This window comes from Lissotriton vulgaris, chromosome 3_1 (genome assembly GCF_964263255.1).
Source record: "Lissotriton vulgaris chromosome 3_1, aLisVul1.2, whole genome shotgun sequence".
Lineage (NCBI taxonomy): Eukaryota > Metazoa > Chordata > Amphibia > Caudata > Salamandridae > Lissotriton > Lissotriton vulgaris.
In genome coordinates this window covers 698,320,381-698,343,353 of record NC_141689.1, presented here as the reverse complement: position 1 = coordinate 698,343,353, position 22,973 = coordinate 698,320,381, and the positions used below count along the sequence as shown (strand labels likewise).

General features: G+C 43.0%; 1 protein-coding gene across 1 annotated transcript in view; it reads right to left on the bottom strand.

Moving 5' to 3' along the window:
- FER (FER tyrosine kinase) overlaps window positions 1-22,973 on the bottom strand; it is a 1,097,899-nt gene that overhangs the window by 266,305 nt on the left and 808,621 nt on the right. The gene's annotated exons all lie outside the window — the stretch shown is intronic.

Genomic DNA, 22,973 nt, shown 5'->3' with positions numbered 1-22,973 from the left:
TATTTACAAGGTCCGCGGGCCGCCAGGGAAGGCTTGCCGGGCCGCCACTGGCCCGCGGGCCGTACTATGAGTACCCGTGGTAAACCCAGATCTTTTGACTGGGTGTGAGTGTTTGATTGATTCAGATGCTCCGTCCATCACCACCCCCTTTTGTACCGCATATACACGTGCAAGCACACCCGCCATCTTGGAATGATTTCTCATTTGCGAAACATTAAAAACATTCCTAGATAGTTGCCGCGCCTGCGCACTTTTAGACTGCCATCATGGAATTTAGTAAAAACAATTTAAAGATGGTTTCCTACCAATAATACAGTGCACGCAGCAGTGACAGCGATAGAGTGCTGGGGAGAGCAGCGCCACTAATACAGTTCAAAGAGAGTGGGGAGGCGGAACGGAGGGGTAAGCAGGGTAATGTGAAAATGAGACCGTCATGCACTGCAAGTCAAATGTATGATATTAGCAGCGGGAGAAAATGCCTCATGCAATCGAAACAGATTGAGGCCGAGTTGCTCCTTCGGCGGGACACACACGAAAGAGAAGAGCCAATGAACCATCAAAGGGAACTCGGGGAGAAGATTCATTCAATTACGAGCAAGGGGCTGACCCAAAGTCCCCGCCAAGCTTATACCTTAATTTTTCTTGCCAAAGCTTTCAGTAGGGGTGACCTAAAATACAAGAAAGGACATTATACAAAATGCGGTTCCTTTGCATGATATGGCACAATTTGCACTACAAGGCAGCTCTTCAAAACTATATAGGGGACTCCAAAATTCAAAACATAGCATGCAACAGCAGTATATTTAGTAGGGGTGGGCGGTAAATTCCGTTCCGCTCGCGCAGGGCACAAGTCATAAACAAGCATTTGCAATGCAAAAGGTCTCGCATTATAAAAGTTTGAGCTATTGGCATTGCTAATAATAATGCAATACCAGTAGCTCAAACATTAAGTAATGCAAGACCTATTGAATTGCAAATGTTTTTTTTCTGTTTTTTTTTATATAGTGCAAACTTGACCCAAAGGCGTGCATTTAGGTTGCATTGAGTTCAGTGCAATTATGTGGTATGTTATTATGTGGCACGGAGTGGTATTATGCGGAGTGTATTTATGTTGCATTAAGTAGAAAGTAATTATGTGGCATGTAATTATGTAGTACTGCGTGGTATGTGGAGTGTATTTACGTTGCATTGAATACAGTGTAAATATGTGACGTGTAATTATGTGGTACTGGTATTATACGGTGTGGTACTGGTATTATACAGTGATTAATTGTCACACTGAGCGGTATTATCTGGAGTGCATTTATGTTGCATTGAGTAGAGTGTAATTATGTGGCACTGAGTGGTATTATGTGAAGTGTATTTATGTTGCATTGAGCGCAGTGTAATTATGTGGCACTGAGTGGTATTTGGAGTGTATGTTGTATTGAGTGCAGTGTAATTATGTGGCGTGTAATTATGTGGCACTGAGTGGTATTTGGAGTGTATGTTGCATTGAGTGCAGTGTAATTATGTTGCAAATAATGATGTGGCACTGAGTGGTATTGTGTTGAGTGTCTGTTGCATTGAGTAGAGTGTAATTATGTGGTGTAGTTATGTGGCACTGAGTGGTATTATGTGAAGTGTATTTATGTTGCATTGAGCGCAGTGTAATTATGTGGCTTGTAATTATGTGGCACTGAGTGGTATATGGAGTGTATGTTGCATTGAGTGCAGTGTAATTATGTGGCGGGTAATTATGTGGCACTGAGTGGTATTTGGAGTGTATGTTGCATTGAGTGCAGTGTAATTATGTGGCCTGTAATTATGTGGCACTGAGTGGTAGTTGGAGTGTATGTTGCATTGAGTGCAGGGTAATTATGTTGCAAATAATGATGTGGCACTGCGGCAGAATGAGGCAGAGTGGGTAAAGCTGTTACACAGCTGAGCCCATGTACAGAGCCTGGGGCACAATAAGGTGGAATGAGGCACCGTAAGGAACAGTGAGGTGGAGTGAGGCGGAATGAAGCAGAGTGGGGGATGCTGTTTCACAGCTGACCTGGGTCCCTGGTCTCTGGGATGTCAGTCTTGCGAGGACGATTGCTCCATATGGACCTGGTCAAAGATGCAACATACCAAAATGTCTCTGGTTGGACACATTTAAAAACGTACTGTTGATAAAAAGTTCTGCAATGATGAACAGCACAGTTTCCCTGTCTTTTATTTGGGGCATGGGAAGGAGACTGGAAGTTGTGAGAAGTTTGCAAACGGTGTATGGACGCTTTGAAAAAAAATATAATATAGGAAAGTGAAAGGGCTGGGTGGAGGCAAGATGGCGTCTGGCTAGTTTCATCGGGAGAACGCTCCCGAAGTCACCAAGCCTAATGTCGGTAAATGTGCAGTGAAGGACGTACCTGGTGAAAACCTCCATGGATACGGGATTGGTTTTGGATGATTTGGTCCCGGTGGTAGAGAAGATGAGCGCGGAGCTTCTTTGGGCGGTTATTGAAGCAGTGGAGGGTTTGCGGGAGCGGCGTTGGGAGCTCGCGGTGGCGAGTGCAGTCATCGAGGAGGCTGAAAGTGAAGGAGGAGTCGGTAACCCCCACAGCAGTCTTCGCGGACCTCCGGCAGGAAGTTGCCGGTACTGCAGCAGAAGCAGCTGGACTGGAGGGAAGAGCAAGGCTCTGAGCAGCGCAGTGGCAGCACGGTCTACGGAGCAGAAAAGTGAAAAAAACAGACTTAGAAGAAGCGTAGAGCAAAGCGCGCTAAGAATCACCTGGCTTCTCAAAGGGCTGTTGGAGGGGATGATCATCGAGATGGCACCAAAAGTCATGCGGGGAGGAAAAGGAAAGGTTCCGGATGAACAACAGACTCCCGCACAGGTGAAGGACCTGGGCAGAGATGGAGGTAAAGACCGCAGAAAAGAATCTGGGGAGAAAAATCAAGGTGAGGATGGCATCAGTATGAAAAAGATTAAAGCCAATATAGGAACTTGGAATAATACCAGGGGAAAAAAGACTGTCGCAGCAAGCTCAGGCGCACAGAGCAATAGTATAATTGGTTTCTTCTCTCCAGTAAAAATGAGTGAGGCTGCAAAGAAAGACATATTAATGGAGGGGCCTCTGGGTAGCAACAACATAAGTCCCGGTGAGGAACACTCAGCACATTCAGGGGAACCTACATTAACACTGTCCCAGACAGACCAGGCAGCCACAGAAGACACTGCCCTCTGGAGCGAGCTGGTAGAGACAGAGATAGAAGTAGAAACTACCAGTAGCCAAGTAGATCCGGTTTGCCTAACTGATCAAAATATTTCCGCATCTCCTATCACATCTACAATGACGGAAGATCCGAAAAAGCTAATGGAGACACAGAAACAGATGCCAGAACAGGTTCATGCACAATCAGACAGTGGAGGCGGGATGAGAGCTGACCAAATAACAACCGAGATTCTAGTTTAAGAAGTTACACAAGTAGTGGCCCTAGTGACCTCAGCGGTCCTAGTGGACCTGAAGAAACCATGGACAATTTTTTTTCTGTTACGGATGGATCAGAAGGTATTCCCTCGGGGCTAGAGGAGAGTGAGGGAGGAGACACATCAGATTTAAGCTTAATCTCAAGCTCAGAGGCCAAAATAGGGTCTCCTAGGGAATGAGACAGTTACGAGAAAGAAAAGGCTATCACGAAGGCAAAGGGACACGCACTCCCAGGAAAAAGTAGGGAGTGGGCAAAAGCTGGCAAGTGGTTCGAATCCTGAACAGGTTTTGAGATGGGATTACTCGGCCATACGAAATGTATATCCGGAACAGCCACCACAGGGGGGAGGACCAAAAGAAGCCTCCTCACTACAACTTATTTTGGGGTCAATCAAGCAGGTGCAAGATGAAATTAAGTCAGAGGGTAAGAAGAACAGGTTAGCAAACAAGAACCTGCAGGGTGCGATCAGGAAGGTGGCTAAAATATGTACGGACACAAATGTTAGGGTGCCCAGCTAGAGGAACGGGTCAGCACCCTAGAAGATAGCCGGGACAAACATACTACATCTAGGAGCGGATGTCCAATGGAAGCTAGAAGAGTTAGAAAATCGACAATGCCGCAATAATCTAAGGGTTCTGGGTATTGAGGAAAAAGTCGAAGGAGATGACATTAAAGCCTATATAGTTAAATTAATGAAAGGTTGAATCAATGGGAGTGGGAGAAGGAAATCCAGAGGGTTCACAGATTTCCCATGATGGCAAAAAAAATCTGCCCACCTCCCGAGATGGGACCCCGAGGCCAAGAGCAATTTTAATATTCTTTGGCAATTTCATATTAAGGGAAGAGGTATATTCCAAGGCAAGGCCTTACTCAAAACGTTCCTTCGAGTCCCAATTCTTCTTTACAACTCCGTCACTCAACGGTGGAAAGGCGGTGGATACTTCGAGAACTGATAGAACCATGTCAACAGATGGGACTTCAAGCCTATTTAATGAACCTTGCAAAACTCAAAATTATTTACAAGAGTACTACCAGAGTTTTTACTTCGGAAGTACAAGCCAGAGAGTACATGGACTCATTAAAATCAGAAACTCCGGTTGTAGGAACCTGATGAACTTGATGAACTGCCGACTAGGAATATTCTCTCCTGTTCCGCCTTTTTGTATCTCTTGAATTTGATTTTGTGATTCTTGTTATCTTTCTCTAATGATACGCAACTGGGAGCAGAAAGGAAGGAACACAGAGGTTTAATTATCAATATAGATTATAGATTATGGAGTATGAATAAAAAAAAAAACTAAAAAAAACGAAACCTTTTTTTTCGTCACGTAGTGGGATCATTGTTAGGGGGGTTAAAAATAGGGAACCATATTTGGTTAGGTTGGTAAAATGCACAGTTAAATATTAGATGATGCTAGGGTGACGGAGGGAAGCCGGCTGCAAGACACTATCACAGAGGCCCTAAGCCTGCTTGCCTCATGGGGAGAAGGGGGGGGGGGAGGAGGGGGGAGATGGATGAGAGGGGGAGGGGGGTTGGGTGGATCATCGGGGGAGAAAATGGGGGAAAAAGTCATCATCAGAAAAGGAAAGGAAACAGAAATGGAAAAAAAAGAAAAAGTATGCGCATAGTCACAATTAATGTGTGTGGTTTAAATGATGCCAAAAAAAAGAAAGGATTTGAAAGAATATTTTAAGACATGGCAAGCTGATTTAATCTGTGTTCAGGAGACGCATATTGAGATCTCACAGAAACACTTATTGGAACAATTGGGGTATAAAGTATTGACTTGCACTACTCAGGGTACTTGAACACTTGGGGTAGCAATATTAGCACGGGGAAATATGATCACACTAAAAAAACAGCAGGCAGATAGATACGGCTGATGGGTCCTAGCTGAATGCCAAACGATAAACTTTACCTTTACGTTATGCTCTATTTATGCACCAACAGTTGGCGACCCGGAGACCCTTATCCATATAAATTCTTAACTATCCAATTGGCCTCTTCCCATTATATTATGTGGTGATTTAAATATAAATGGCCTTAACGGGCTGTGGAAAAATGATCCCGGCAGGTTTATTGGCAAAAAGAAGAAAAGTCATAGAGCGTTGATACAGCTCATGCAGGACAATGGGCTGATTGATATTTGGGAACAGATAAATGGAGGGGAAGGCAGTACATACTATTCGGCCCCCCTTAAAACTCTAGCGCGTTTAGATTATTTCCTGATTTCTCCCTCGCTGATACCAATGGTGAAGGTTAAAAAAATGCCTAGACTGATGTCAGACCACAATCCGCTTTCCATGGAGATTTCTTAATCAAAGTTTACAGAAAAGTGTAACCAGCTGGACATTTGAGAGAGCTTTGTTACAGGATATAAATTATGTTACTCATATGGAAAGCTGGTTAAGGGAATTCCTGGAAAATAACAGGGGTACAGCGTCATCAGCAATAGTGTGGGATGCTCTGAAGGCAGGTATTAGGGGGGAAACCATAAGCTATTCTCTTAGACGGAGCAAGCTGGAAAAAGAAGCTATTGAGAGAAGATATATCTAGTAGCAAAGCTAGAGGAAGAGCTGGTAAGAATTATACGAGGGAAAGAGGATGTGACAAGAGTCACGCAAAACCTAGCTCTGGCTAAAGCGGCAGGGGGCGAAGTATATGCAGGAAAATACTTAGCCAGGAGGGAAGAGCAACACGAGTATAGCGAACAAGTCGGACGAATCCTAGCGATTAGAACACGACAGGCAGCTACTCTGGGGCAGATAACAGAAATGATAACGGAGGCAGGGGCAAAAGTAAAAACATCAAAGGAAATTTGTTCAGTATTTCAGAACTTTTATAAGAAACTATATAGCCAGGATGGTGGGGATCCAGATGCAGTGGAGATTGAGGGGTATTTAGAGGCTGCCTCCATAGATAAGCTCTCAGAGGAGGATAAGAACATATTGGAGATCAATTTTACCTCAGAAGAAGTGAAAAGAGCTTTTATGGATCTTCCTTCAGGGAAAGCAGTGGGACCTGATCTAATACCGCTAGAATTTTATAAGAATTTTTTTTTATTTTAGAAATAGATATTAATAGACTTATGGTTTCAATACAAAATGGAGCTGCTCCACCGGGGTCATGGGGAGAAGCGTCAATTGTGGTCTTTCGATAGGGTCTTGTGGGGTTTTCTGTGGGCAACAATGAGTAAATACAATTTTGGGAAAATATGTATTGGAGCACTAAAAGCCCTATATAGAAGTCCGGGTATCAGACAGAGTGGCGGGGGAGCAGAGCGAGGTAATAAAAATTGAGCGCGGAACTAGGCAAGGATGCCCCTGCTCCCCACTGCTCTTCGCCTTTTATATAGACTCAATCATGAGACATATAGAAAAGAATAAAGACATCTACCCAATTGTGTTGTATGGATAGAGACCAAAATTTTGGGATATGCGGATGACTTAGCAATGACATCATCAGCACTGATTATAGCGGTAGGGGAAATTGAGAGGAGGCTAAAAAGTATGGACTTCTGTCAGGGTACAAATTGAATCAACGGAAAACACAAATAGTCGTAAATCAATTTGTGGTGATTAATGATGAGAGAGTAACATAGTCTGCGGTCTACTTGGGTGTTACTATAATGTCTGATTTATCTAAGGTTGTGGAGAAAAATTTGACTCCAGTGATCAAAAAGGCTAAACTAGATTTAGATAGGATGGACAATTTACATTTAACAATTATAGGACGCTGCAATGTTATAAAGATGTTGTTTCTGCCCAAGATTTTATATTTTTTTCGTACATTTCCTTTAATATTTAATAATAATTGGTTTAAGGAAATTGAGGGGATTTGTAATCGATTTATATGGGCTAAGGGCAGAACTCGAAGGCCATAAAATTGTTGGCACTCTCTAAAGATCGGGGGGGGGGGGTCTTGCAGTACCTGATTTCAAGATTTATTGTTTTGCTTCAGCATTTTAGAGGACTGCTAGGTGGGAATACGAATGATTTTTGGAGGGGTAGCGCTGGTATTCCGGATATATATGATCTGCTGGTCCTGGACTCTAACAAGGGACTTCTTACATTTAAGGAGCTAAACTACTATAAAAGAACAAAGTTTAAGGTGTTGGGTGCGGCCATTTTTGTTTGGTCAATTATCCGGAAGAAAATTAAATTAGGGAGAATTAATTTTTATATTCCTTTGTATATGAATGAACTTCTCCTAGAGGTGTTTCATGATCAAGTGATGAAGCGGTGGGATAATCTCGGGATTGGGACAATTGGAAATATTACGGACCAGTCAGGTTTAATATCATTTGAAAGGGCGCAACAGCTATATAATTTGGATCGCAGAGATTTTTATATAAACTTACTGACAAGATCAGTTTTGCAGAGAAAACAAGCAGGTAATAGTAAGTTTACAAGGGTGGAATTGATGGAGCATGTTCGAGATGAGGAGGGATGCTCAATTTCTCAACTTTATGGTGCATTGTGTCAGTGTATCGAGGACGATAGATTAAAGGTATTTGATAAATGGAGAACTAAATTAAATCTAGTCAGTAATGAGGGCGAAAAATCACTTATGCTTGGAAATACTATTTTAAAGGTTTCAAATTTGCAGGCACAATATTATTAGACCATGTATGAACTATACTATACCCCGCATAGAATAGCCCGTTGGCCGGGTACGAGTGGGATTTCCTGTCCAAGATGTAAAAGTTTACAGGCAGACACAATACACATGTTTGCATCTTGTACTAATTTAGATCCCTTTAAACAAGCTATGGAAAAAATTTTTTAAGGAGGAATTGGGGATCTTTATTAAGTTAACTAATGAGATTATGGTTCTTGGGGTGGCGAAGGAGGGGTAGGATGTACCCCATCAAGAATTCACGTTTATCTCAATGACATTGAGCTGGCTTTGCATTGCAATGGTATGGAAAGACCCTAATCCTCCGTCATTTCAACAATGGCTCTCAAAATTGTTAGCTATTTACAACCTGGAGAAAGCTTTGTACGAAAAAAAAGGTGTGAAGGCAAGGTAGCTTGGTAAACGGGTTTGGGCCCCTGTTGAAAAATGGAAATTAAAGCTAGATGATTAATCTAAAAGGGGGGCAGGGACATGCTCATTTAGATAAGATTATAGTTGGCTGTGCTGATATTGTTTGATCCCCACTTTTATGTTTTCTTCTTTAGATCTTGCAACTTTTCTTCTTGGATACTATGTTCATATTATCTTTTGCATCTTGTCTGTTTTAAGATACTAAGTCTTAATTGAAGAATATTTGTTGTATTAGATATACATATCGAATTGATTAATTGTTTAAAAACTTTTTTTCTCTGATGAACAATAAAAAAAAATTTAAAAAAAGGAAAGTGAAAGGGCGATGTTTATTTTGACTCAGACCGCGGGCGAGGCTTCTCCAGTCACTGATGCACTTAAAACTCGCAGAGCGGAGTGGTTGAACACGAGAAAGCTCCTCATTCTTTAGCGTCTCACCTCACAGGCTGCAACCCAATCCCCGAGAAGAAAAACAACTAAAGTCTGGTTTCTCTAGCCTTGGGTTCCCAAGTTGTGCAAAGCAGGCCTTCTAGCGCTTCAAAGTCTAGTCAACACTAGACATACAATTATAAAACAAGTAACAAAAAATGTCCCCTTTTGGCAGTTGCTGGCGTAGCAATAAACGGCAATTTTCAGGATCCAATGAGCCCTTCAGCTCTCTGTGTCCCGGTGCCACTGTGCCTGCTGGACCAATGGGAGCTAAGCCCCTGAGTCTGAGGGATTCGGCCACATGGGACGACTTTGACACTTGTGTGCAGCTGGCTGCCCTGCTCTCGCCTTTGTTAGTAAACACAACAGAGACTCGTTTTGTCAGCAGGCTAGGCTGGCAAACACCAAAGGGTGCCCTGGAGGCAGTGCTGCAGCGTGCCAACAGAGCTGCTTCGTGAAGCCTCTCTCAGGAGCAGGGTGCGTAAGAAGAGACGGCACCTGACACTGTAAAGCACATCATAGTTGTGAACTCTCCCTACAGTCACAGTGCCCCGGGCCACAAAGCAACACAAAAGAGACATTAGGGCCATACATGAATATATGACTCAGTATGAAGAGGATGGAAACTAGAAAGACAGGACGCACAAGGTGCCTCGGCAGGACAAAGCTTTTAGAACAGAAATGTCAATGATCAAAGTAGTAATTCACGTTATCTTCTAAAATACTTTGATTTATGTAGTACAGAAATCCAGGCTCCCCAATATCTTCATTTGTTCACATCTTCAGTAGTACCAAATGGATTAAAATACACTAAAATTAAGACTACATCATGTCGCCTGGGGCACAATGTTACGTTTTGGGGCTTTCATTTACCAGCACAACGCATTGTGGCACTTGTAGTGTTTATTCATTTCAGCTAAATCAATTGGACTAACCCAACAGAAAGCAATGAATAGTGAAAGGTGGATATAGGACAGTAAACCCAGAGCACCTGATGACCTAAAACCGTCTGAGAACATGAACTAAAATGGTGCCCAAACAATCAACATGCAATATGTGAGACTTTTGCTGTGGTTAACTTAATAGAAAAGCACGTGCAGTTGAGTTTTTATCTGACAATACGGCTTTCCAAACCCTGCCAGGTTAACACCATAACTGATAAAGTGACTTTTACACAGAATGCATATCGAATGCGTGAGAGAATGCTTCAGAATGCTGCGCCTGTTCCTGAAACTTGGAGCCCAGAAACTATTATTTAAGAGGTTTCTTTTTTTAACTATGCAGCAAGGAACGCTCCCGGCAACACATTGTTACACTGAAGTCTTTCCTGTTATTCTCCACTCGTCCAATTTGAAGATGGCATGTCAGGTTTATAGAAATTAAGAAACGGACGCAGGCTGCACGTCTACTTTTAGGGTAAAGATTCATGCACTCAAATACGAGCCTTTGCAGAATGTTAACTCCGTCAATTGCAACAGTCTTTTCAGCTGATCGTTAGATTCCTCATTGCTGTTACCAAACGATGTCTGCAGGAATAAGACATAGAAAACAAGCGAATGCCTAGAGCGAGAACACCAGTTCATTGCGGCTTTTAAGTAAAATTACTTTTATGACCGCTCTAGGAAAGCAGGCGAGATAAGCCTGTTAATGAGGGGCAAGAGAAGGATGTAAGCGCGAGCGGCAGCCTTTGAAGTCTGATGCGATGATGCGAGGCACAGACAAATGGTTGTTTGTGACTTGGCTGGTGTGGCGGGGGAGCGGGAGGCATTTCTTTGCAATCTGATGCTGAGGCTCAGGGAGCAATTGGCAAGCGTGCGCAGGGCCACATGCACTGTCCATAATCCGCCTGCCAAAGCCCTCTTGGTAAGCTTTCCTGGTGCACCTCTATATCTCTCGCCATAGCGATTGCTTAACAGCAATAGCTAGGCGTGACCTAAAAATACGAAGTGGGGGGACGCTGACGTCACAACAGGAAGTGACGTCACGAAAGGTGGCTTGCACTAAGTTGCAGTTTATAGTTATCGAGCTCCCGGTAAAATAAGTGGGGGGACGCTGTCCACCCACGTGGTACCCGGACTCGAGCCATGCGCTTGCGGAACTCGCGAAAGTTCGGCATTTCCGCGTGAAACGGGAAAATGTCGAAACTCCCGCGATGGAACAGAATTTGGAAGCATGCATGAGGTAATTAAACCTCACCAGGAAGTGTGACAAGGCGTAAGGGTGGGCGTAAAATCCGTTTTGTGGGCGAATTTGCGGATTATCCGCGATTTCGCGATCCGCGAATCTCGCGAAATCGCGGTAAAATCCGCGAATCAGCGGGGACGAATTTTCAGCCAAGCAAGGGTTACAGCAGCAGGTGCAAAAGTTGAACTTAATTTCTTTGTAACCTTTTACAAAAGGGTTACAAACAAATTAACTTCAACTTGGACACCTGCTGCTAATTGCTTCCTGGCGCCTCGTTGCCTACTTGCAACTATTCTCTGACCCTGCTCTGACCCTTGAAGCAGGGTCAGAGAATAGTTACAAGTAGGCAACGAGGCACCTGTCCAAGGAATTAAACCTCATCAGGAAGCACTTACAGATATAAAAAACAGGAAGAAGGGAGAGGATGGCAAATACACCCATTTTGAGTTGTCAGGAGGGGTTAAACTATAAGAGACCTTTAGAGCACAATTTTCATATGCATTTTGCTAAAAATAAAAAGCTGTATATTCTGTAGGGGCAACTCAGGAATCTGGCCCTTCAGAGATCCGGCCTCTCTTTCTCTCTCTCCCTCTCTCTTTCCCTCTCTTTCTCGCTCTATCTATCTATCTATCTATCTATCTATCTATCTATCTATCTCTCTCTCTCTCTCCCTCTCCCATAAACGACTGCATGGGTAACTTCGCTATGCAATCGGCTCGCGAAGACGCAAAAAGCACCGCGAACACGCAAATAACCCAGCGAACACGCAAAAAACCCAGCGAACACGCAAAAAAACAAAAATTCGCAAATTCGCGAATTTTGGGGATCGCGAATTCTCAAATCCACGGATCGCGAATTCGCAAAATTCGCCCATGCTTAACAAGGAGGCTGCTTTCTCCTCATCTGCTGCTCTGATCGGTCTCTGACCCTTTATAATCAAGAGGCATGTGAACAGGAAGGGTAACAAAATAATGAGCTCACGGCTGCAATTGTTCTGTCCACAGATGCACTTTGGAAGTTTTAGGCCTCCAAGATGTCATATCCCCTCCTCTAAGTCAAGAAAAGGAGAAGTGTGGTCTAGGCTTTCTGGTCAAGCTATGAGGAAATGAACAACTTACAAAAGCAAAATGTGTTTGGTAAATCACGACCAACCCATTTTCAGGGCTGTATTCTCTATTAAAGGTAAACTTGTGGCACGGCCTTATTTGAAATGCTCTCTTCCTTCTTTTCATCTTTTTCTCTCGGTGTCTGCCTGTTTCTGGTCTCTTCCTGAAAGTCACGTGTGTAAACTGATACAGCTTTCTAAGGAAGAAACCTGAGCAAGGTGCGTGACTTCAGAGAGAGAACAGCGCAAGGCTCGTTTTGGCCCTTGACAATGAACGTGGCATAAGAACATCATTGTTTGTTGTTTAGTAAGTGCTTCTGTGACCGCCAGAAGTTTCTGAAAAATCAAAATATTGAAGTCGATAACTAAAAAGCCCCATTTTCACCATTAAGGTGGCTCTTAATAAACAGCATTTTTCCCTGTTTCCCCCTCCTGAATGTTGCCAGCCCTTTTTGTTTCGATTTACAAATACACTTCCATGCCCAAATATTTGCAAAGTAAATAATAAACTAAAACTTACTATATTCTGTAGTTTCGCAGTCATTTGAAACAAGTAGTCCCCATTCTTTGGCTTTTGATGTGCAGCGGTCAGTGACAAATTCAGTTGTACCTCGGTGTTAGAGGCAACCAGATTACAATGTGGCAAGACGTCAGTGTTTCTATGCGAGGCAGAACAGATATATGGTTGTAAATTCTTCACAATCTGTGCACAATTAGCTGTAGTCGTTGATGGAGGTCTTTGCATCCATGAGTTTCTCAAGCGCAATCCCAGTGTAGTTCCTGTGACCAGGAGGCTGCATTCCCCTCATCTGCTGCTCTGATTGGACTCTGACCCTTTGTAATCAAGAGGCATGTGACCTTGCATAGAAGCGGTGACTTTCGGCACCGTGACAAAGTTACAGACTCATATGGTCACTGGAAGGAGACAACTCTTTTGTCCATTTACGCAGCTGTAGTGTAGGAAAAAGCCCTCTATATCTACCCAACGAGGTAGCACTTACTGATTAGCCAGTAGATTAGCCTCCATAGATTACAACAAGCGCAGCATAATCTACACGAGCACGCAAAATTCCACGTGTTCGCAGAGTTTTCAGGCCGTTTGCGGAAGGCAACTGCGCAAATTCCACCCACCCCTAATATTTAGTGCGCATGCCCTCCACCCACAGGGCATCCCTTTGAAAGGGGAGAGCAATTACTGGAAGCAAGAAGTTCACAAAATCTAGGACTGGAATAAATGGACGAATTACACAAACACATTGCTGTAAGACTCGCCAACGAAGGATCACGAAAATATATGAGCACAGGCCGTAGTGATAGCTCAGCGCAAATAAAACATTCTCCAGCCAGCATGTTAGAATTGCAACAACAAACTCTCAATCCATTTAGCTGAAAAATTATTCTGTCTGGATTGGTAAAACTGTAAGCCGCAATCTAATACAATAAACACTACCTTAAGGACATCATTTTAGCTGGAGAATGTTTCTGTAATTTACTGAGCTTTGCTGCGCCAATAGCCCCTTTACCTCACTTAATAACTCTTCTTAAAGAATGGAATTACTTTCTTTGCACATTTTAAAAGTTAAACAAGTAATTTGTTACCTCAAGGACAAACACTTGGTCAAGTACAAAGTGTTTCAGTTTTACAATAAGTTTGTAACCCTTTACAAAACGATATATTTGTTAAAAACCCTAGCCCAAATATTTTAGAATACATTATACTGACTCTCTTGAGAGTGAAAACACCAAATAAGCAAGGGTTTATGGAGAGGATTACCGAGGCACCACAAGCACTAATGGAACATATTCTTAGCAGGGCATCAGTAAATATATAACTCCAGAACTGCGATTGTCAACAGAAAAATCACCTTTTCCCACTCCTGCACACCTTAAAAAAGGCAACATTTAGGGGTAGGCATCATTTCCTCTAAATACCAAGCCAAAATGCCCAAATGCAAAATAGGTTGAATTTGCTCTAAATTCCTTGCATTAAGTTGGCAATTCGATCTTCTTCTCTCTTGTATGAACATGTCAATATGGCAGTTGAGCCACAGAAGTATTATTCTGGCCACACAAATGTTATATTATGTTAAAGTTACTTGTTAAGCGCACGTACACCAAGCGGTTTCATGGCACTGAGAGTGTGAGGGCGACAGTGGCGCAAACAATAACACAATGAAATTTAGAAAGGGGGTCCAAGGGAGAGTTTAAAGATCTCAAGCACAGTTATGATCCCCTCACCTGACAATATACTACTACAGAATAACTGTGGGTCTAACACTTAAAAAATAACTCATCTGTTTGTCTCAACCTGCTGAGTTGTGTATTCTATACAGTGTATATAGCCTACACCAGGACTCCCATCTGTGCGAAAAGATTCCCATCAGTTACACAAACTATGCCGCCCTTTTGTCATTTGGGTCAGCTGCACAGAGCTGGGAGTCCTCGTCGCAGACAACAACACAGTTTGCTTCGTGTGGTGTCTAACTAGCTGTAAAGAAGGACTCTATCTGTGTGTATGGTAACTGAAAAGCAGTGCAAAACTCAAAATAATATGAGTGAAAAGACAAGAAAAAGTGCTCTATTAAAATTTTGGTAGTGGATGCAACAACAACTTTATTCATAAACCGTCCACTCCCAAATTTTAAAAGCTAAATTGTGCAAAGAGACAGTAGTTTCTAACAAATATCTACTGTGTAAGATATTAGGTCGACATGTTTCTGCAGATTTATTGATCCAGCTGGTATCTACTGCTTCCTCAGGACCATTACTATCTTTGCTACTGCTATCGTAAGGTGTATGTGAAGAAAACAACAAATGAAAAAAAAATTTGTATCACCTCATTTAGTCCTCTCACTCCCCTTTAGTGTGAGAGGCACGCTCCTCACCTCACCTGGCTACAGCTCAGGATCAGGGGGCACCGCTCTGTCCGTCGGTACACCAAACCAGCGTCCCAACAGCTCAGACGCTGGTTTGGTGTACCGACGGTCGGAATTATTTTTCATTTGTTGTTTTCTTCACATACACCTTACGATAGCAGTAGCAAAGATAGATTGTCAGTGATGGGCTTGACCCCCAACTGAAGCAGTTGTCAAGGAATTGGTGACAATGGTTTTGTCAGCCTTTTAGCACATGTACGTAGTTTTCTCCAAGAGAGGAAACCTTTCTGTAGATACTTACCTCTTCAGGGAGACAAGTGAACGTGTCCGTAAGGAAATGCCTCTTTTTGTATGATGCCCGCCAATTTCGGGGCTAATGCTGTTGGTTTTTTGACTCAGAGTGCACTGATGCCTGCTAACAAGACCCCAGTGCCTGTGCTCTTACCTCTAAACTGGTATGTGGAATTGGACCTTACCCAATTGGGTAAGCAAACTTATCTGTAATTCCCTTGTAAACAGTATCCAGAGTATATGAGTTAGAAGGTCCCCTGTAGATTGCAGCATAACTTGTGATACCCCGTTTCTGACACGATTAAACCGAGACTCCAGCCTGCCATTTGCAGGGTGGAAGAACAGTTTAAACTGCTAGTCAGACTTTGCCATTTAAAGTAATGGAAAAGTCAGACTCCCACTGGCATATGTGTATATCACCCCTATGGCAGGCCAATTGAGTTCCTACACAAGGGGCAACATATACCACAGGCAGAAACTTATAATTTTTGATGTTCTGATAGTGAAAATGGCAAAATGTTGTTTTTAAGTGTAGGAAAGCTTGGTCACCCAATCAGTGAGTGCAGTTAAACACTGACCCCTTAAGCTTCGCTAATTCTGAAGTGGATCAACTCAGGTTGAAATTAATGTAAGCAGCTGCAGTGTGCAACTTTAGCAAAGTTACCTTTCGCCCTGTGCCCATACCGGTTGTACACGGGGTCCTGTCGCATAGACAGCTTTCTTCCCACCTGGACAAATGTGCTACCTACTCCCAGGAAAGGATACCACAGTGGCACGGTCCTACAGGAAGCCATAAGGGTTTGGGCCAAAAAGGAGAGCTTCAAAGGAGAAGCCACCTTTGAAGGGCAAATGGGTAACACTTGGGAGAGAGTCAGCTCCATTGTTCAAGCAGACAAGGAGGCATGAGGGACTTGAGAGGGAAAACCTGCTGCCAAACCGGTTTTCCAGGGGTGTGTAGGTCCCTTGGTAGCCACACCTATGAGTTAGGCTAGGTAACTCCACATGCCAGAAGAGGGGTCCTGCCATATTGGAAGTGTGCAGAACAGTGCATCATGCGATGCACAAATGCCACACTTTGCTGGAAGTATACATCCGGTGGAAGTGAACCTGGCAGCCCATTGGCCACCAACCGCATCCTGCCTTGAGGGCGTTTTCTGAGCATATGTAGGACACCCCGAACTCAGATCTCGACTGTACTGGGAGAAGAAATAAGGAAGGACTGCCCTGGGGAAGCATCAAACAGAGGCTGCACCATTGTGGACTGCACCTGGTGGACAGCAAAGGAGAGGGGCTGAGTCTGCTGTCTACTAATCAATAAGAAATCATCCCCAGAGCCCAGTCAAAGTCAACAGGGTCCAAGGGCCAGCTGACTGGCCTCCTGTTCGGAGCATAAGGATGTAATGTAATTCACTTGGATGAAATAAGTGTTTTAGATAAGATCAGCAAAGTCAACACGTTTCGTTTGAAACAACTTCCTCAGGACTGCTTTTGTGTAGTACCAAAAGCTGCGACCAAACGGAATACCTATCAATTGATGAAGATGCACGTAGATAATGTAAGGATAAGTCACAGGAAAGTGGAGTCATTGATGTGGTATAGTAATCCACCAATCCAAGATGAAAAAGGTGTCATAGATGGAGACTCGGTCCATATACAAATACAAATTCAGAGCGCAGGGTGATCCTGGGTAACCCACAAATCAAACTGATTTTACCTGCATAGTTTGCTTATCCAATACTTCCCGCACCTATTCCCCCCCACATTCCCGTCCCTGTTTCTTCTTCCCACTTCCACCCGTCCTGGTTTAGTCTTCCCCTTCCCAAGTAACAGTAGAAAACAAAGTGCTAAGAAGCAGGCTGCTTCACAGAGATTTGTTTAACTGCTCCGTTATCCACCCCCGTTACCCAACCCACCCTTACCCAGCCCTGCCAAGTATCATGCATCAGGCGTGATACTAACGCATGTCAGTGTTGTAATCCGCATTACTGCACTGAAATGCAATGTCACGCATATCTGTATTGTATCTCAACCTTAACCTAAAGCTCCTAGGGCACATAGCAGTAGCGCGCCGCCTGTAGCGTGAACTTCGCGCACTGTGTTCCCAAAGCAAGCTTTGGCTCTCGCACTGGGAGCCAAGGCAGTGTTGGCAGGCTCACAATGACAACTGGACTACCGTGCCTGATTTATGATGGATTCAACATCATATGTGATCATGGGTGCTGCGCAGTGGCCTGACGTCATGATCCCAGGTTGTGTCCAATGAGACCAGTAAGGTGTTGCTTACAAGTGCGTCACGGGGGACGTCACATTGATTGTCCTGCCGGAGAGCGGGAAGTTTGGAGGAAGGCGCAGCTTTGCCCTGGCTGGTTTGCGGGTGGCTCCGTAATAAAAAGAATGCAAGAAAGAAACCTCACGGGATTCTCACGGAACCAGGGAATGGTCATAACTCTGAACAGATATCAACTTTTTCAGTTTGAGTCTGTCAGACGGTGGCCTACATTTTGGAGCGATCGGAGAGCACGTATGGAGGGGGGCTATCTTGACAGCATGGGCGAGAAGATCTACTCTGCAGCAGTAAAAGAAGCTCCGCTGCAGGGTGAACCGTGCAAAGAAGCTTGTTCTAAAAACAATGGTAAAACATAAATGCAGCAAGTTTCTTTTTTAATTGACATAAATGGTTCCTTATTGCTACACATGCATGCAGTTCTCTTATTGACTCATGCAAGCAAGTTATCTGTGTAGGGGGTGGTTCACAGGTTCCCATGGTAGCTCACTTCAATGCAGTGACATTTCCAAATAATACAGACTGCCTCCTGGCTATGACCATTGAATATGTCTCACAGCCTCTCGGACTTGCCCAGAAATCATGACACTGCTGACTGCGCCAGCCAGAGTCCGTGAGTCAGAGAGCTGACTCTAATTAATTTATGGCATATAGCGATAGGAAGCACTTGAGCTTTATGTTATGGCCTCTCACATCCTGTTATAGAGTCCTGTGGTTCTGTAGTCTAAACCCAAGTGCTCGCTCTTGTGGTGTTAATTCTTAGCTCGGCCATGTGACCTGCTTTCTAGATGTCCGCTTTTTATTGTTTTCTAGGGGTGACATCTGAGTCTGCTATTAGTAGATACTTCAAAAGTCTTACTTTCCTGCTACAGCATTCGCTTATGAATAAGGTGGCCTCTGCAGTGGCAGCTTTACCAACTCAGTTCACCCCACTGCAAGTGATAAACCTTTTCCCATTACATTACTTTTTTGCATGACCTCGTCTTGGACAGCAAACACCACCTGCTAAAAGTGGTTTGTTTCCTTCTCCTTATTTCACCATGGCAGGCAGCTCATCTTTTATTTTTGCCCATTTGGCAATGCTTCTGCCTTTTTATTCTTATTAGTCAATAAATATGCCATCCAAAATTCACAAGTTTATTATATGATCAGCACTGTACAAGACAAGCAATTAAACAGCACACACAGTCTTCCAATCACTTTTATGAAATATGTGAGAAATGAAGGCTCGTTGTCAAGAACAGGAGTATGGGCACGGTCTTCAATGCTATGTCATGTGAAGAGATGCCCGCCCTCTTTCATAGTTGCCAAGGTTTCAGACTGCTATGTGTGACATTTTGATAACTTTGTTGTAATTATGAGCCAGCCACCACCGGCATTTGCAGCAGTTGCATGATCTTCTTAGTTTCTCATAGCTCAAATGGGTCTAACTTCTGATATTTTTATGTTTCCCTCATCTTCATTGCTTGATTTTCTGCTTGTAAGAAAGTGTCACTCGTAGTCGTTGAAATGTCACTCATAATTACACTGAAAACATGACAATATCATGTAGTGTAGTTCCTATTTTCCCTATAGGATCTGCGCATTGGAATAACAAACAGCAGTGTAGACGTAGAAGTGCGGTCTTCCAGGTCTCTACTGACTATGTTAGACTTAATTGGGTTTGTACCAACTAGCTCAGAGGTCACTGGAAACTTTCTTGACTGAATAGGAAGTGATCAGCTTCCCTGGCTCAGATAAGAAGGGATTCAGTTTTCCAACAACCGCATAAACATGACAACTTGGCTCCTTAGAATAAGAGTCAATCTCTAGAGTCGTGTGAAACAATAGACAGTTATTTCACTCAGTCAGTTGTGCAAGAATTACTTTCACCAGGATGCAGAGAATAGAGAGACGGGCGTTTTCAATAAAAGGTATTATTTATTGAACAGTCTTTCTTCTCATGCAAGAGAAATTAATTGCCACAATTGCAAGACTTGTTATTATAAAAAGTGTGTACAGTAAAAGGAGGATTGCAAAATAATACTGTAAAAGCATGGATATGGTTTCTTAGCCATACGATAGTTGAAATGAATAAAATATATACATTCATATATACATTTGGCTAACGTACTCAACTGGTGCTTCTAACTACGCCTACCCCAGTGTACCTGACCTAAGCCTAATACTTGGGAGGAGTAAGTAAGTAGCAATTTACGTTAAGTTGGTTTTGCCAAGGGTTTGCTTCAAGAATTCTCTCTAAGGGTTTAGTCAACACTGTACCTCTGGAATAGAATGTTGGAGGTCTGGTATCTCCCCTCAGGACTCGATATCCCAGTTACCCGCAAGGGTAGGCTGGAAACGCCAGAGCTGGATTTTCTCGGCAGGAGAAAAGACAGTGTCTTTCTCAGCGCGTCAAGGAGGAGGAGGGGCAGCGTCCGTGGGCTTCTCGCATCTGCTGGGCTCTGCAAGGGACAGCTGTTCTGCTCCTGTATTCACAACCACCACCGCTGTGTTTGCTTAAGGCAACGTTGGTATTATTTATACCTAAAAGGTGCCTTGTTTGACGTAAGTTTTTGGACAGAAGACGTCAATAAAGATGTCACTAAGAACCAGTCGTTCTTACAGTGCTCATTAGAGTTCTATTACTACTCAAAACATAGCAAGCAGGGCTTTCCCAGGTTGCTGGAGTTTTTATCTGTTGAAAGAACTCGGTGTGTAATCTAGGAATCTAAGATAGTGGCTTCTGCTGTGTCATATACTGTAATGAGCTGCAGAGACGAGTTTCTGAAATATGGCTCTGATCGTTTATGCCATTATAGGGTCATGTATTGATTATAGCCGTATAGGGGCATAAGGTCACAATATTGATCGAGGTCCTAGATTAGAACACGACACCCACTCCACGAATTTATATCCATCAAATTACTAAAACTAAAGCAATTTATTTTGCTCCTTTTTTATATCATTTGTTTTATTGTATTGACACCTCTTTTTGTTCAATAAACTTTATTCTGAACTTAAAAAAGATATGTGTGTAATACTTCCCATCCCAAAATACATATTGCATTTGAAATGGCGTATTTGAAATACATGAAAATATAGGTACTGTACGTCTTTAAGCATAGAAATCATTCAAAAATTATAGGATATGTAATCAGTTGAACCATTTTGCGAAAAAATTACACATGAAATGTCTCTTAGTACAGAAAAGAAGGGCGAGACTATTTCATCACATATAAATGCATTTGCTGTAAAATGTGCTAGAGGCTGAGGTAAAGTTATTTTGTCTCTAGATTTACTAAAAATAGAAGTTCTGTTCTTTATGAATAGTTCTACTTTAAGCAAAGGTATTCGTGCCAGGAAAAAAAGGTAAATATTTTGAAAAATGTTCAATTTAAAAAAATGTTCATGGTGAACGGGGGAATAGAGTTCCAAACACTTTTTAGTAGGTTTTGTTGATCAAAACTGAAGGCCGAATTCAGAGTTCATGGAAACGCTGTGCGCTGGAATGTTTTTCCAAAATTCATTGTTGCTGTTCAGGGGAGAACATCGTATCAGACAGGCTCTTAAAGAATAGGTCTACATATTCAGGTGACAGTTCGACCAAGTTCGATAATGCTGTAACTTGGCAGGTGTGAGAATGATTGCTATCATCGATGTTTGGATCAGCAATGCTCACAGAAGGCCGTACCTGGGTGATGTTGCTTTCATGTATCGCTCCACTGCCGCCACCTAGTCGTAGCACAGGAGTCTCAACGAATGCCGTCATCAGGATTGGTAGCCGCTGGGGACAACACGATGCGTGAGCCGTTACAGGACTTAGCAAAGTTTCGATATCCACTGGTACTGCTGATGGTAGTGCAAGACAGGTGTCTAACACGCATTCCTCGCCGCATAGCATACATCGAAGCACAGGTAAGATGCAGGTCTGCCATATAGGTCTGAATGAAAGAAACCAGGTCATGTTCAGATCTCTCAGCCTGGCCAATCCAAGGACTCTAGTTATGCGATCCCGGTAGCGTACTGCAAGGATCGTTTCTCGCATCCTTGCCGGAGTCATGTCTGTGTTTTGGCTTGCCATATCGGAGCAGGAGGGTCAAAAATAAAATGCCTGCTACAAGTCCTAAAGTTAGGGGTATGCCGCCAAAGACTGAATGGACAAAATTAGGACTAATTCCCATGATTGCTTTGTATGGTGTTAACAGTCCCGAAAAAAATCGTCTTAAATACTTTCGAGATACCTACGGCATCTGACATATTTAGAATTTGGCTAAGCATTTCTGTGAAATGCACGGGGCAATTTGTTGAGAAAAGGTCATGTATCTCAGATGTTGTCCTTGCAACTTGGAGATCATAAGTCTCTTTAGATGACGTTATGGGCAATGTTGTCTGTAAAAGCACAGACTTCATTCTGCTTAAAGTATCAATTCGTATAGAAGAGACATTCAAAGGAGGCCAAATCGGCATCTCGGAATCTTCATGGCCGTTTGGAAACAATGCTTGCATACAGCAAGTGACCATGGAAGTTACGCTTACGAGATATGATTTCCTTGGCACCAAGCCACAACAGCTGTGATCCGTAATTAGAATGTAACTCCCGTTAGAAAGCTGCCTAAAGAAGGGCTCTATCTGCGTTGCAGGTGTGACATGTTGGTGGCATGAAAGGTTGTTTGAAGTTCCTTCAAAGGCCCCGTGTAAATTAATACCCTGGCACAAAAGTATACCGCTTAGTGAATGTTTGCAATTTTCACCACTAAGAAATACATTTTTGTTGCTGTCACTATAGCATGTGTGTGTATATGGTAATTTCCATGCTGACTTAATGTACCCTTTACCCAATCGTTCATACTGGCCAGTCGGTATATACTCAAGGCAATTTTTAAATTGGAAAGTTGTTATCGGAATTGTGATAATCCCGTGTATTATCCATTCAATGACAGGTCTTCCTGACATTGTCAATAGTAATCTCTCAAGTTTTTCGATGCTCAGGATTGTATAGTCTGCTCCTTTCTGTGCCAAGCTGATTTGTTTATCAGTAAGGTTAAAGATGGAAAACAATGATGTTGTGTTGATTAAACGCCATGGCACATAACCTGAACAAAGATTTTGCAGCGTCCAGCCTAACTGTACAATAGAACCCAATTGCGACTGGCCATGCTGTAACATTAGCAAGTCTTTATCTATTATATCGATGGCAGATGATACAATACTGTCCAGTGAATATATTCTGGAGGACAGAGTCATTAACCCATTGTCCGCAACAGAAAGTGATTTTTCCAAATGAACACGATAAATTTCTCGTATTTTTTCAGCTGT